At 44.6% G+C, this 12,727-nt stretch overlaps 1 protein-coding gene across 9 annotated transcripts in view; it reads right to left on the bottom strand.

Moving 5' to 3' along the window:
* The window catches only part of LOC144601199 (phosphatidylcholine:ceramide cholinephosphotransferase 1-like), a 95,874-nt gene that overhangs the window by 72,693 nt on the left and 10,454 nt on the right, over window positions 1–12,727 (bottom strand). For 8 of the 9 annotated variants that reach the window (XM_078413172.1, XM_078413168.1, XM_078413173.1 and 5 more), the window contains exon 2: window positions 6,723–6,794. The gene's annotated coding sequence lies outside the window, so the exon portion shown is untranslated. Of the gene's footprint in view, window positions 1–6,722; window positions 6,795–12,259; window positions 12,415–12,727 lie in introns of those variants that run through there. The other variant, XM_078413171.1, reaches the window with a different exon arrangement.

Genomic DNA, 12,727 nt, shown 5'->3' with positions numbered 1-12,727 from the left:
ATGGTACACTGAATCAAATTTCTTTTTACTGCCAAGGACTGTCATTATCACTTTGGCTTTCAAATTCTGTGTTGTGATTAATTTTGTAACCAGGTTGTCCTATCAAAGTCCAAATCAGATATTGGTGAGAAAGCAGGCTTAATAGCCATTGACAACTTACATCAATTTGCTGATGATTGAGAGGAGACCGACCGATAAGGCAGTAATTAGCCAGATCAGATTAGTCCTGCTTTTTGTGAACTCAGCTGGGCAATCTTCCACATTGTCAGACATTATAACTTCTGAGACAGACATTGCTAATTCTGGACAACAGATCTTCACTATGGCTGGGATGTTGTCTGATCACGTAGCCTTTGCTAGATAGATACAGTGCTCAGCAGTTTCCTGATATCACAGGGAATAAATTAAATTGGCTGTGAAGGAGGGATCACAGGTAGACCACTTAGTCAGGTATTATCAGGACCAAATTAAGCTTGTGCATGCAGACCAAGGTGCCCTTCTGAGCTTCTCCCATTTGCCTGCACTTGGCCCATATCTGCCCCCCCCCCAATCAAGCCTACTACCTCCAGTTGTAAGATTTTGTGTCTGTCCTCTAGTTTTAGACTCATACCGAGAAAAAATCTGTGACAATCCATCTTATCAATGCCGCTCGCGATTTAAATCCTCTATAAAATAACCCTTCAGTTTCATTCACTTCAGTGAAAATAGCCCCAACCTGCCCAGTCTGTTCATAACTCAAGCTTTCCAGCCCCAGCAACATAATTGGGAATCTTCTCAGTGCTCTCTAGCTTAATCACATAAATCCTATAGCATGGCAAACAGAACTGCAGACAATACTCCAGGTGTAGTCTCACCAATGTCTTCTACAACTGTAACATGATGTCTCAACTCTTGTACGGTCTGAAGAAGGGTCCCGACCCAAAACGTCACCCATCATTTTTCTCCAAAGAAACTGCCTGACCTGCTGAGTTACGCTGGCACTTTATGTCTACCTGCTTATACTCAATGCCCTGTCCAAAGAAGGCAAGTGAATCATACACCTTCTTTACCAACTTAACAACATGTGTTGCCGCTTTCAGTACCCTTAGGTTTCCGTTCTACAACACTCCCCAGGGCCCTGTCATTGACAATGTATTTTTTGCCCTAGTTTAACTTCTTAAAATTCACCACTCTGCATTTGGAGGTAAATTCCATCTGCCACATTTTCTTTGGCCTACTTTGCCACATGATCTTGATCCTGGTGTAGCCAGTCTTTTTGGTGTCATCCACAAACATTTTTATTTATTTATTTGTATGGTATTACTGGCTTGGATGCAGGCACTGTGGGATCATTGCACAAATGCCCAGTACATCACTCTGCCTCGTGATTGCAGCCAACACAATCAAGGACCCAATCTTCTGGTCAGCATGCTCTACCTCAAAAGATTTTACAAAGATGTAAAATACAAAGAAACAGCAGTGATCATGCAACAACTTTGTTTAAAAGCAGATTTGACAGTGCATCATTGAGACATAAAACAAAGGTACACAGAAGTGCTGGCAACAAGACAACGGGTAACCTCAGCAGTAATATTCCAATGATAAGTAAGATTAAAATGACATTAGTACGGTAAAAAGACAAAATTAAAATAATCAACATATATGATGTGAAATGTGTTTATGAGTTCAGAAGCCTGATGGCCTGATGGTGGAAACTGTTTTTAAGTCTGGTGGTACACGCAACCATACTCCTGTATCGTCTGCCTGACAGTAACAAGGAGAACAGCCTGCATGCTGGATGTCCTTAATGATGCTGCGTGCCTTCCGCAGGCACCGGCCGGTAGAAATTTTTTTTTTTTGCACTGTTATACACATGGTATGATTTGCCTGGGTAATACATAAAACAGAAGTTTTTCAATGCGTCTCTGTGCACATGACAACAATAAATTATTACTGAAGTGGTAGTCACGAGTACAAAAGAGACATGATTTGGACAAGCACGTGGATAGGAAAGGTTTAAAGGTATGTGGGCCAAACCAAGCAAATGGAAGGCACCTTGGTCAGCATAGATGACTTGGGCCAGAGCCTATTTCGGTCTTGTGGCTCTATGATACATTCTAAGAGGAAAGCCATAATCAAGATGGCCTGACTAGATTCCGAGTTATATCAATAGCCTGTAATGAGCAGTTCAAGTAGGCAAAGGAGCAGAAATGAGTTTTTGGTATGACTGTGGATTCACTTATGTGGTGTTGCTATTTTGACAAAAAAAACACTGCACTCCCCTGAAAAATTTCCTATTGACTTTGCTATCGAAGGTTTCATCCAACTGCATCAAGCCATTTCGATTTTCTGTACTCAAAAAAGTTCCAAGCCAGCTTTACTAATTCATGTTCAATGTTTAGCTCCAATGCAGCAGTTTGAGATTTTGGTGATACAGGGAAATGCAGATGCTGGAATCTTAAACAAAACACAAAGTGATGGAGGAACTCTGCAAGTCAGGCATCTAGGGAGAGAATGGACAGATGACATTTCAGATGAAGAGCATGAACCTGAGGATAACCCTGATGCACCTACTGCTGCCCTAGATATGATTCCCAAGGAAAACCAAAAATGAAATAACAAGTTAATTCTCCTTTAAATTTTTTAAAACATACGATTACTGATTCTGTCTATTTAACAAAATGATTCTGTCTATTTAACAAAAATTTGAATATATATTTTACGATCAATTTTTAGCTGAAATGAAATCCCAATGCTTACATTGCAATGTTGACAAATCTGTAATCTCTATCTAATCATATGGGATTGCTTCAAATAATCCTTATTTTTTCAACAGTGGATTTCATAAAAGCTATGTTTGCTGTTGTTGACAAATTCAATAAAAAAAATTCTGACCAGACGCTACAAACATTGATAGGATTACAAAGACAGTTTAAAAGGTGTTCATGTTACTTTCCACCATTTTACATTCTCAAAGAATCCTATGTGCAATGCAAAAGTGGCAGAACAGTCCAAAGTGCGAATGGGATCACTTTCCAAAGTATTATATTTTTGGGTGGGCAGAAATAGAAAACCAGAACAATTTCTAAATGGTGAAATGATTTAAAAATGTTGGCATTTGGAGGAACCTGACCACCCTTGAACTGCATAATTCACTAAGAGTTAACATGTGCAGCAAGTAGCCAGAAAGATATGTTATATGTGCCTTCACTGCAAGAGGAATTGAATTGAATGCAAGTGTAACAATGTCACAGTGAAATTATATAGGGGTCTGATGTGACAGCTCATATTTGCCCCATCTTTGAAAATAAATACTTATGCTAGAGGGAAAGCAACAAAAGGCTCCCCAGTAAGTCTTGGAATAATGACTACTATCCAATGGAGAAATTAAGCACTGTCGATACTGGAATATAGTAGAACGGGTGGCTATTTAAGGGCAACAGGGTAGATAATGTAATAATGTTTGCCTGGCTGAAGTGTCGAGAACCAAAGATCAGTGTCTCAAAAAGAGAAAGCAAAAGTCTTGGGTTGGGGAAACTCAATCATAAAACAGCATGAACAGACTCATTGCCCCACAATGTCTGTGCTCAACACGATGCCAAGACCATCTCTTGTCTACCTGCATAGAATCCATATTCCTCCATATCCATATTCAAGATAGAGATCAATGCATTTTATATATTAAGCTAAATGGGGTTAATTTAGAAAAGTGGCTTTAAGGCAAGGCCAACCATAACTGGAAGGAAGCCTTGCAACACAACATTCGACAACCTGATCTATGTTCACTAACAGGTAAAAATAATGAAATTCTATACTCACCCATTTCAAAAAGAATATTGTAAAAGAACAGAATGCAGCAACATTGCTCTTATTTAGAAAGATCATAGAAATAACCGAAGAAGATAGAAATAATCACAAGATCAACTTCAAGCTATGATTAATATTTACAGTGCCATGATTATTCTCTATATTTTATTGCCATCCGTATGGCATAGAACCAAACTGGATAAGCAATATAGAAGGAAAGAAAACTGCAGACGCTGGTTTAAATCGAAGGTAGACACAAAATGCTGGAGTAACTCAGTGGGTCAGGCAGCATCTCTGGAGAGAAGAAATGGGTGACCCTTTGAGTCGAGACCCTTCTTCAGACTGATGTCAGGGGATGGGGCGGGACAAAGATAGGATGTAGTAGGAGACAGGAAGACTGGTGGGAGAACTGGGAAGGGGGAGGGGAGAGAGGGGGAAAGCAGGGACTATCTAAAGTAAGAGGAGTCGATGTTGAGATGTAAACTACCCAAGCGAAATACGAGGTACTGATCCTCCAATTTGCGCTGGGCCTTGGAGGCGGCCCAGGACAGAAAGGTCAGATTGGGAATGGGAGGGAGAATTAAAGTAATGAGCCACCGGAAAATCAGGTTGGTTAAGACGGACTGAGCGGACGTGTTCAGCGAAACGATCGCCGAGCCTGCGCTTGGTCTCACCGATGTAGAGAAGTTGACACCTGGAACTCTCACGCTCACTCTTCAGCAACCCCGACTTGGTTATCAAACCCGCCGACTAGGGAGGTGCCATGGTAATCTGGCACACGGACCTCTACCGGACGTAGGCCAGGCGACAACTCTCGGACACCTCGTCCTACTTATCCTTGGACCACAGACGAGCACCAGGCCTTAATCTCAAACACCATTACTGATCTCATCACTTCCGGCTCTCTGCCCTCTAAAACCTCCAACCTTATCGTTCCCCAGCCCCACAAGGCCCGATTTTATCTTCTCCCCAAAATCCACAAACAGAACTGTCCTGGCAGACCCATTGTTTCTGTCTGTTCATGTCCCACGAGTTAATTTCCAGCTACCTCAACTCCATCCTATCCCTCGTGGTCACATCCCTTCCTACCTATGTCCAAGACACCTCACATGCTCTCCGTCTCTTCAAAACTTCCGTTTTCCATGCCCCCACTCCCTCACCTTTACTATGGATGTCCAGTCACTCTACACCTCCATCTCCCACCAGGAGGGTCTTAAAGCCTTCCGTTTCTTCCTCAACTGTAGAACCAGCCAATTTCCATCTACCAATACTCTCCTCCGCCTAACAGAGCTGGTCCTTAACAACTTCTCATTCGACTCTTCCTCCAAATCCAAGGCGTAGCTATGGGCATTCACATGGGCCCCAGCTATGCCTGCCTCTTTGTAGGGTACGTCGAACAATCCCTGTTCCAGGCGTACATTGGCCCTATCCCCGAACCCTACCTACGCTACGTTAACGACTGCATTGGTACTACCTCCTAGACCCATGTAGAGCTCTCTGACTTCATCAATTTCACCATTAATTTCCATCCTGCTCTTAAGTTTACTTGGACCATCTCCGACATCTCCTTCGCGTTTCTGGATCTCACCATCTCCATCACAGGAGTCAGACATGATCAACATCTACTACAAATATACTGACACCCATAGCTACCTTGATTACATTTCTTCCCACCCTGTTTCCTGTAAAAACTCTGTCCCTTGCTCCTAATTCCTCCGTCTACGCCGCATCTGCGCCCAGGATGAGGTGTTCCATATAAGGGCATTGGAGATGTCCTAATTCTTTAGGGAACAGGGGTTCCCCTCTTCCGTTATAGATGAGGCTCTCACTATGGTCTCCTCAATATCCCACAGCTCCGCTCTTGCTCCCCCCCCTATTCGTAACAAGGACGGAGTCCCCCTTGTCCTCATCTTCCACCCCATCAGCTGTCGCTGACAATATATTATCCTCCAACATTTCCGCCACCTCCAATGGGATCCCACTTCTGGCCACATCTTCCCATCTCCACCCCTTTCTACTTTCTGCAGAGACCATTCCCTCCGAAACTCCCTGGTCCACTCGTCCCTTCTCACCCAAACCACCCCCTCCCCAGGTATTTTCCCCAGCAACCGCAGGAGATACAACACCTGTCCCTTTACCTCCCCCCTCGACTTCATCGAATGACCCAAACAGTATTTCCAGGTGAGGCAGAGGTTCACCTGCACCTCCTCCAAACTCATCTACTGTATCTGCTGTTCCAGGTGTCAACCTCTCTACATTGGCGAGACCAAGTGCAGGCTCGGCGATCATTTCGCTGAACACCTCCGCTCAGTCCATCTTAACCAACCTGATTTTCCGGCGGGCTCAGAACTTTAACTCCCCCTCCCATTCCCAATCTGACCTTTTTGCCTGGGCCTCCTCCATTGCCAGAGCAAGGCCCAGCGCAAATTGGAGGAACAGCACCTCATATTTCACTTGGGTAGTTTACACCCCAGCAGTATCAACATTGACGTCTCTTATTTCAGATAGTCCCTGCTTTCTCTCTCCATTCCCTTCCCTTCCCAGTCATCCCACCAGTCTTCCTGTCTCCTACCACATCCTATCTTTGTCCTGCCCCATCCCCTGACATCAGTCTGAAAAAGGGTCTCGAACTAAAACGTCACCCATTCCTTCTCTCCAAAGATGCTGCCTGACCCGCCAAGTTACTCCAGCATTTCGTGTCTACCTAAGCAGTATAGAAAATGCTCCAAGTGGGTCACAGCCTAATTTAAGGGACTGCCATGGAGAAAAATGAGTAAGTGACCTGTCATGATATTCTACTTATTCTAAGATTTCTTAACAAGAGAATATTCATTATACCTCTGTTGACTTTCCACCAACAAATACAACTTTCCTTGATGCAGAGATACTTTGAAACATGCAATCCAATTCAAAATTATGCACCAGGTCATACTTGCCTTAATTAAGCAGTAGTTAGAGAAGCCAGCAGTATATTCCTCAGGGGTCAAGCACATCTGTCACTTCCGAACCTACATAGCAAAAAGCAAAAGTCATAATTGACACATCTGACCTCATATTCAAGAGTCAAATTTGCTATAGAATCTAGGGGCAGAACAGAGATGTGCTCAGGAATCAGATGTATTTTGTTTCTCGTCCCTCAGCTTCATGCCAGTCACGAGAGGCATACATGCAACAATCCATTAATTTCAAAGCCGTCACCATCGTTCAGTAAAAGAGCATCAAATGGCTGGTTTCTTTTTCTTGTCTTTATCTTAACATTTTAATTTCTCACACATTAAAATTTACAGCAGCAAATTATCTGAAAAGATTTGAATTTAGGCAATTACTCAGATTAGAATCTGCAGCAATGGTGCAAAAGTTTCTTGCAGCAGCCAACTGACAAAAGGCTTTCAGTGCATTCCAGAAATGGAGTTTAGGATGCCTGAGCCCCTCATGGCTTACTCCTCTTCACTGCACAACTCTAGCATAGAGGTCAGCACAGTAGCCCTCCATATCTAGATCAATTTGTGTGGGTGGTCAGGCAAAACAAGTGACATGCCACGTCCAGCACAAAGCAGCCCTAGAGCAAAATAAAAGGACTAGTTCATCTTGAAATCCAGTCCCCATTTAGCAGGATGAATGCAAGCTTCAGCAAAAGGCAGGTCACTATAGATGACATGGATTACGCTCTGGTAATATGGCAAAGCTGTGATTAAGTCGGCTGTCTGTACATTTAACCCTTTCAGCCTCTATTGTACAGCTCAATCCATTCAGTCTTCTCCCACATTGTCACCTTACGTGTGTACATAGTGAAGTATTTAAATATGTTGAATGAAATCAATAAAAAATATTTGCAGTACAGCTGCCAACACTATAAAACAGAATAGCTCTGGGTATGCAGATTCATTCTTATGGTTAGTTTTACAGCATCAAGTCACAGCTCAGGAAAATATGCTGCCTCGAGGACAGCACAATTAAACTGATCCTCCTCTTAGATAGACAGATGGGCGATTTCCGTCAGCTTTTAATCTACCTTCTTGAAAAACATCCTCTATCATGGATTTCTTTAAGGGCATTTCAAATTTTTATTTCAGCTTTGCAAATAGCACATCTTGCTGTATAAACATAACACAAAAAGTAAGGAAATTTGTGTTTGGTAGATTATTTCTTTGTTGTAACAATGCTTGGCAATAAATCTTATACCGTTGGAAAGCCTGTTTATTTCCCTTTTAAATGGTGCCACATTTGTAAGGAACATGCATTTGTGGGATGAGCAGCAGAGCTGAGTATATGGGTTGCGCCCATGAAAAATTTGCCAAATCTTCTCTGCCAATGCCAAACAGCTTATTCTGCCGTTGCTATTGACTCTTGTTTTGAGCTTCTGGTACCCCCAGGTGCTGACAATCAGGTGCCTGATTGGCACCTGAATGGCAGCATCTGTGAGCATGGGCCCTGCTACAGAGGTCAGTAGGTGTCTGCTCCAAGAATCGGCATGCCACGTTTGACTGATCTGGATAGGGCCCGTGCGATAGGGCAACTTCAAGCTGGTGTTCCGCAAAACCAAGTTGCGGCATTATTTGGAGTGAGCCGTAGTACCATCTCCAAAGTGAAGGCCAAGTTCCATATAACGGGGGATGTCAGAGACAGGCCGCGAAGTGGGCGTCCCAAGAAGACGACACCCGAAGAAGACCGTTTCCTCACCCTGTCAGCACTTAGGAACCGTAGGCTGTCTTCTACAGATTTGCAGTCAAGGTTTGCAGGACGATATGGCCGACGGCTCTCTGCCCAGACAATTCGGAACAGACTGCACGCAGCCGATCTCCGGTCTCATAGGGCTGCCAGGAGGCCTGCCATGACTGCCCTTCACCGTCAGGCCCGTTTGCGCTGGTGTCGGCAACACGTGCACTGGAACCTGAACATGTGGAGGAACGTTATGTTCAGGGATGAGTCCAGATTCTGCCTACGGCAATTGGATCATAGGGTCAAAGTGTGGAGAAGACGCGGAGAACGCTATGCTGATTGCTGCACCGATAGAGTAACATCTTTTGGTGGAGGCAGTGTGATGGTGTGGGGCGGCATCTCCCTCACTGGAAAAACGAGGCTTGTCATCATTGGAGGCAATCTCAATACAGAGAGATATCGAGATGAGATTCTGCAACCAGTGGCAATCCCATATCTCCAGTCTGGGACCGAACTCTATCCTCCAAGATGACAATGCTCGCCGCCACAGAGCAGGGTTTCTCAGAGACTACCTCCAGAATTTGGGAGTGGAGAGGATGGAATGGCCTGCCAGCAGTCCTGACCTCAACCCCATTGAACACTTGTGGGACTTGCGACAAATGCTGGTTGAAGAATGGGATGCCATCCCACAACAGTGTGTGACCAGGCTGGTGACAAGCATGAGGAGGAGGTGCCAGGCTGTTGTGGCTGTGTATGGTTCTTCCACATGCTACTGAGGCTCCTGTTTATTAAATGAATAAATTGTTAAATTGCCAATATGTCTTGTTTCTTCAGACTTCAATCATCCAATCCACCAAACAACACCGAACAAGTCAATGGCAGAATAACCTGTTTGGCATTGGCAAAGATTTGGCAGATTTTTCATGGGCGCAACCCACATACTCAGCTCTGCTGCTCATCCCACAAATGCATGTTCCTTACAAATGTGGCACCATTTAAAAGGGAAATAAACAGGCTTTCCAACGGTATAAGATTTATTGCCAAGAAGCATTGTTACAACAAAGAAATAATCTACCAAACACAAATTTCCTTACTTTTTGTGCTATGTTTATATATATACCCAGGTATTTATATATTAATTTAACATTCACAGAACAAAAGAGTTTCAAACTCTCAATCCAAGGTCTGGATTTAGGTTTATTATTGTCACGTGTACTGAGGTGCAGTGAAAAGCTTTGTTTTTCATGCTATCTAATCAGATTAGATGATGCTAAACATAAATATAATCAAATCAAACTCAAGTACAATAAGGGAATATGCAGAGTGCAGAATTTAGTTCTTAGCATTGTAGTACATCAGTTCCATAGAGAAAATCCAATGCCCTTTGTGCAAAACTAATGACTGCACAATCAATAATAAGTATACAATTATTCACAATACAAATTAAACTAGTAATTGTGATCGCTTTTACATTATATAGATGCTTTTGCAATGAAATAGCTGCTCGCAAAGGACTGTTGTTGCTAGATTTAATGCAGTGAAGCAACACAAAGTTCAAGCATCACTTTGACTCCAGTCATGCAAGAATATATCAGGGCAAAACAAATAATTAGATTTATTCACAAAATGCTGGAGTAACTCAGCAGGTCAGGCAGCATCTCGGGAGAGGAGGAATGGGTGACGTTTCGGGTCGAGACCCTTCTTCAGACTGATGTCGGGGGTGGGACAAAGGAAGGATATAGGTGGAGACAGGAAGATAGAGGGAGATCTAGGAAGGAGGAGGGGAAGGGAGGGACAGAGGAGCTATCTGAAGTTGGAGAAGTCGACGTTCATACCACCGGGCCGCAAACTGCCCAGGCGAAATATGAGGTGCTGCTCCTCCAATTTCCGGCGGGCCTCACTATGGCACTGGAGGAGGCCCATGACAGAGAGGTCATACTGGGAATGGGAGGGGGAGTTAAAGTGCTGGGCCACCGGGAGATCAGTTGCGTTAATGCGGACCGAGCGCAGGTGTTCAGCGAAGCGATCGCCGAGCCTGCGCTTCGTTTCGCCGATATAAATAAGTTGACATCTAGAGCAGCGGATGCAATAGATGAGGTTGGAGGAGGTGCAGGTGAACCTCTGTCTCACCTGGAAAGACTGTTTGGGTCCTTTGATGGAGTTGAGGGGGGAGGTGAAGGGACAGGTGTTGCATCTCGTGCGGTTGCAAGGGAAAGTGCCCGGGGTTAGGGTGGTTTGGGTAGGAAGGGACGAGTGGACCAGGGAGTTGCGGAGGGAACGGTCTCTGCGGAACGCAGAGAGGGGAGGGGATGGAAAGATATGGCCAGTGGTGGGGTCCTGTTGTAGGTGACGGAAATGTTGGTGGATGATATGTTGGATCAAATAATTAGATTTTAAGTAACGCCTTAAAAGGAGATATTTTAGGATCCTGAGCAAACGTTATGGGTCACAAAGCTGAAGCCATCGCCAGCATTTCAAACGACTAGAATCAGAAATGAGAAAGCTACAAGAATTGGAGGGGCAGATAGTGCTAAGAAGATTGTCGGCCTAGAGGAAGTCACAGACACATGGTGGGAGAAAAGAACGAGGGATCTGAAGGAAAGGATATGGAATTTGACAGAAGACCAGGCAAACCCACAACAATGATGTGAAGTGATCTTAACTTTCTTAGCACAGAACTCAGCAGGTCTGTGGAGGGAATGGACAAGCAACCTTTTGGGTCGGGGCCCTTCTTCAGGCCAATGGAGTCGGGGTGGACGAAACGTAGAAAAGAAAGGCATAGGTGACCATAACCAGGCAAGTGATAGGGGGACACAAAAAGTTGAGTAACTCAGCAGGACAGGCAGCATCTCTGGAGAGAAGGAATGGGTGATGTTTCGGGTCAAGACCCTTCTTCAGAAGTTATAGGGGGATACAGGCGAGGGAGGTTTGATTGACAGATGGGTGGAGCAAGTGACATCGGAGCCAAAAGAGCATCAGATAAGGAAAGAAGAGTGAAATGTAAAGATGGGAGGGAGAGATATGGGGGAGACTCAGGGGGGAGGGCTCCATCCACAATAGTAGTGCAAATCCATGTTTACCGAAGAAAGAGAAAATCTCATATCCTAGAGAAGAAAGGCTCATCTTGAGAGCAGATGTGGTGGTAGCGAAGAAATAGAGAACAAGAGTTTGGGTCTCGCTCGCGCTCTCCAGATGGAATGATGGTAGTTTGTTAATCCTCACCTTTCTCCCCCCCCCCCCCCACCAGCCTCTGCAGCCAACGCACCATTCACCAACATTTCCACAACCTTCAACATGATCCCACCATCAAGGATTCAGGATATCTTTATTTGTCATCCAAAAAACAAGTTTTTTGGACGAGATTTCGTCACCCACGGTCCAACAATAAGAGCAATAAAATAAGCAAATTACACAACCCCAACCAACACAAAAAAAAGAAAAATCCATCACAGTGAGTCTCCTCCAGTCCCCTCCTCACTGTGATGGAAGGCCAGAATGTCTTTTCTCTTCCCCTGCCGTCTTCTCCCACGGTCAGGCTGTTGTAGTTGCCACGTTCCAGGCCACGCCGGACGGTGAAAGGTCAATCACATCTTCTCATCCCTTTCCAGAGACCACCCGCTCCACAATTCCTTGGTACACTCATCCCTTCCCACCCAACCCACGCCCTCCCCAGCTACTTTTTTCTGCTACCACAAGAGGTACAACACCTCTCCTCTGTCACTTCCATCCAGGGAATCCAGCAGCCCCTCCATCTGAGAGATTTACGAGACATAAACAAGGCAACCATTTCACTGAACACTTGCACTCAGTCCACCTTGGCCAGCTGGAGCACAGTTTCGAGCTCCCCTGCCCATTCGCATTCGTGATTTTCAGTCCTTGGCCTCCTACATTGCGAGGATAAGGCCACGTGCAAACTGGAAGAACAGCACCTCATATTCCACTTGGGGAGCCTACAACGAAATGGTATGATGATTGAATTCTCCAATTTCAAGTAACCCCCCCGACCCAAGCTCTTACCACACCACCCTCCCATGTGCACCTATATCTCCCACCACTCTAATCACTGCTCTTTCTCTCCCCTCATGATATCTTCAATTCCCAAGTCCATATTTCCTTGTATCCTTAGTTTCTCCTCCCCTTCCACCTACATCCCTCTCTCTGGCTTTATATTTCAATCTTCCTTGTTCCTTATGTGGCACCCTTTCACTTTGTGCTCTTGTCACTATCTCAACCCACCTACCAATCAATCCCCTCATCTGAATCCACATATCACTTGCCAGGC

The sequence above is a fragment of the Rhinoraja longicauda genome, chromosome 16 (assembly GCF_053455715.1).
Source record: "Rhinoraja longicauda isolate Sanriku21f chromosome 16, sRhiLon1.1, whole genome shotgun sequence".
NCBI lineage: Eukaryota > Metazoa > Chordata > Chondrichthyes > Rajiformes > Arhynchobatidae > Rhinoraja > Rhinoraja longicauda.
Note: the sequence above shows the minus strand (reverse complement) of the source record. Positions and strands in the feature narration are given on the sequence as shown.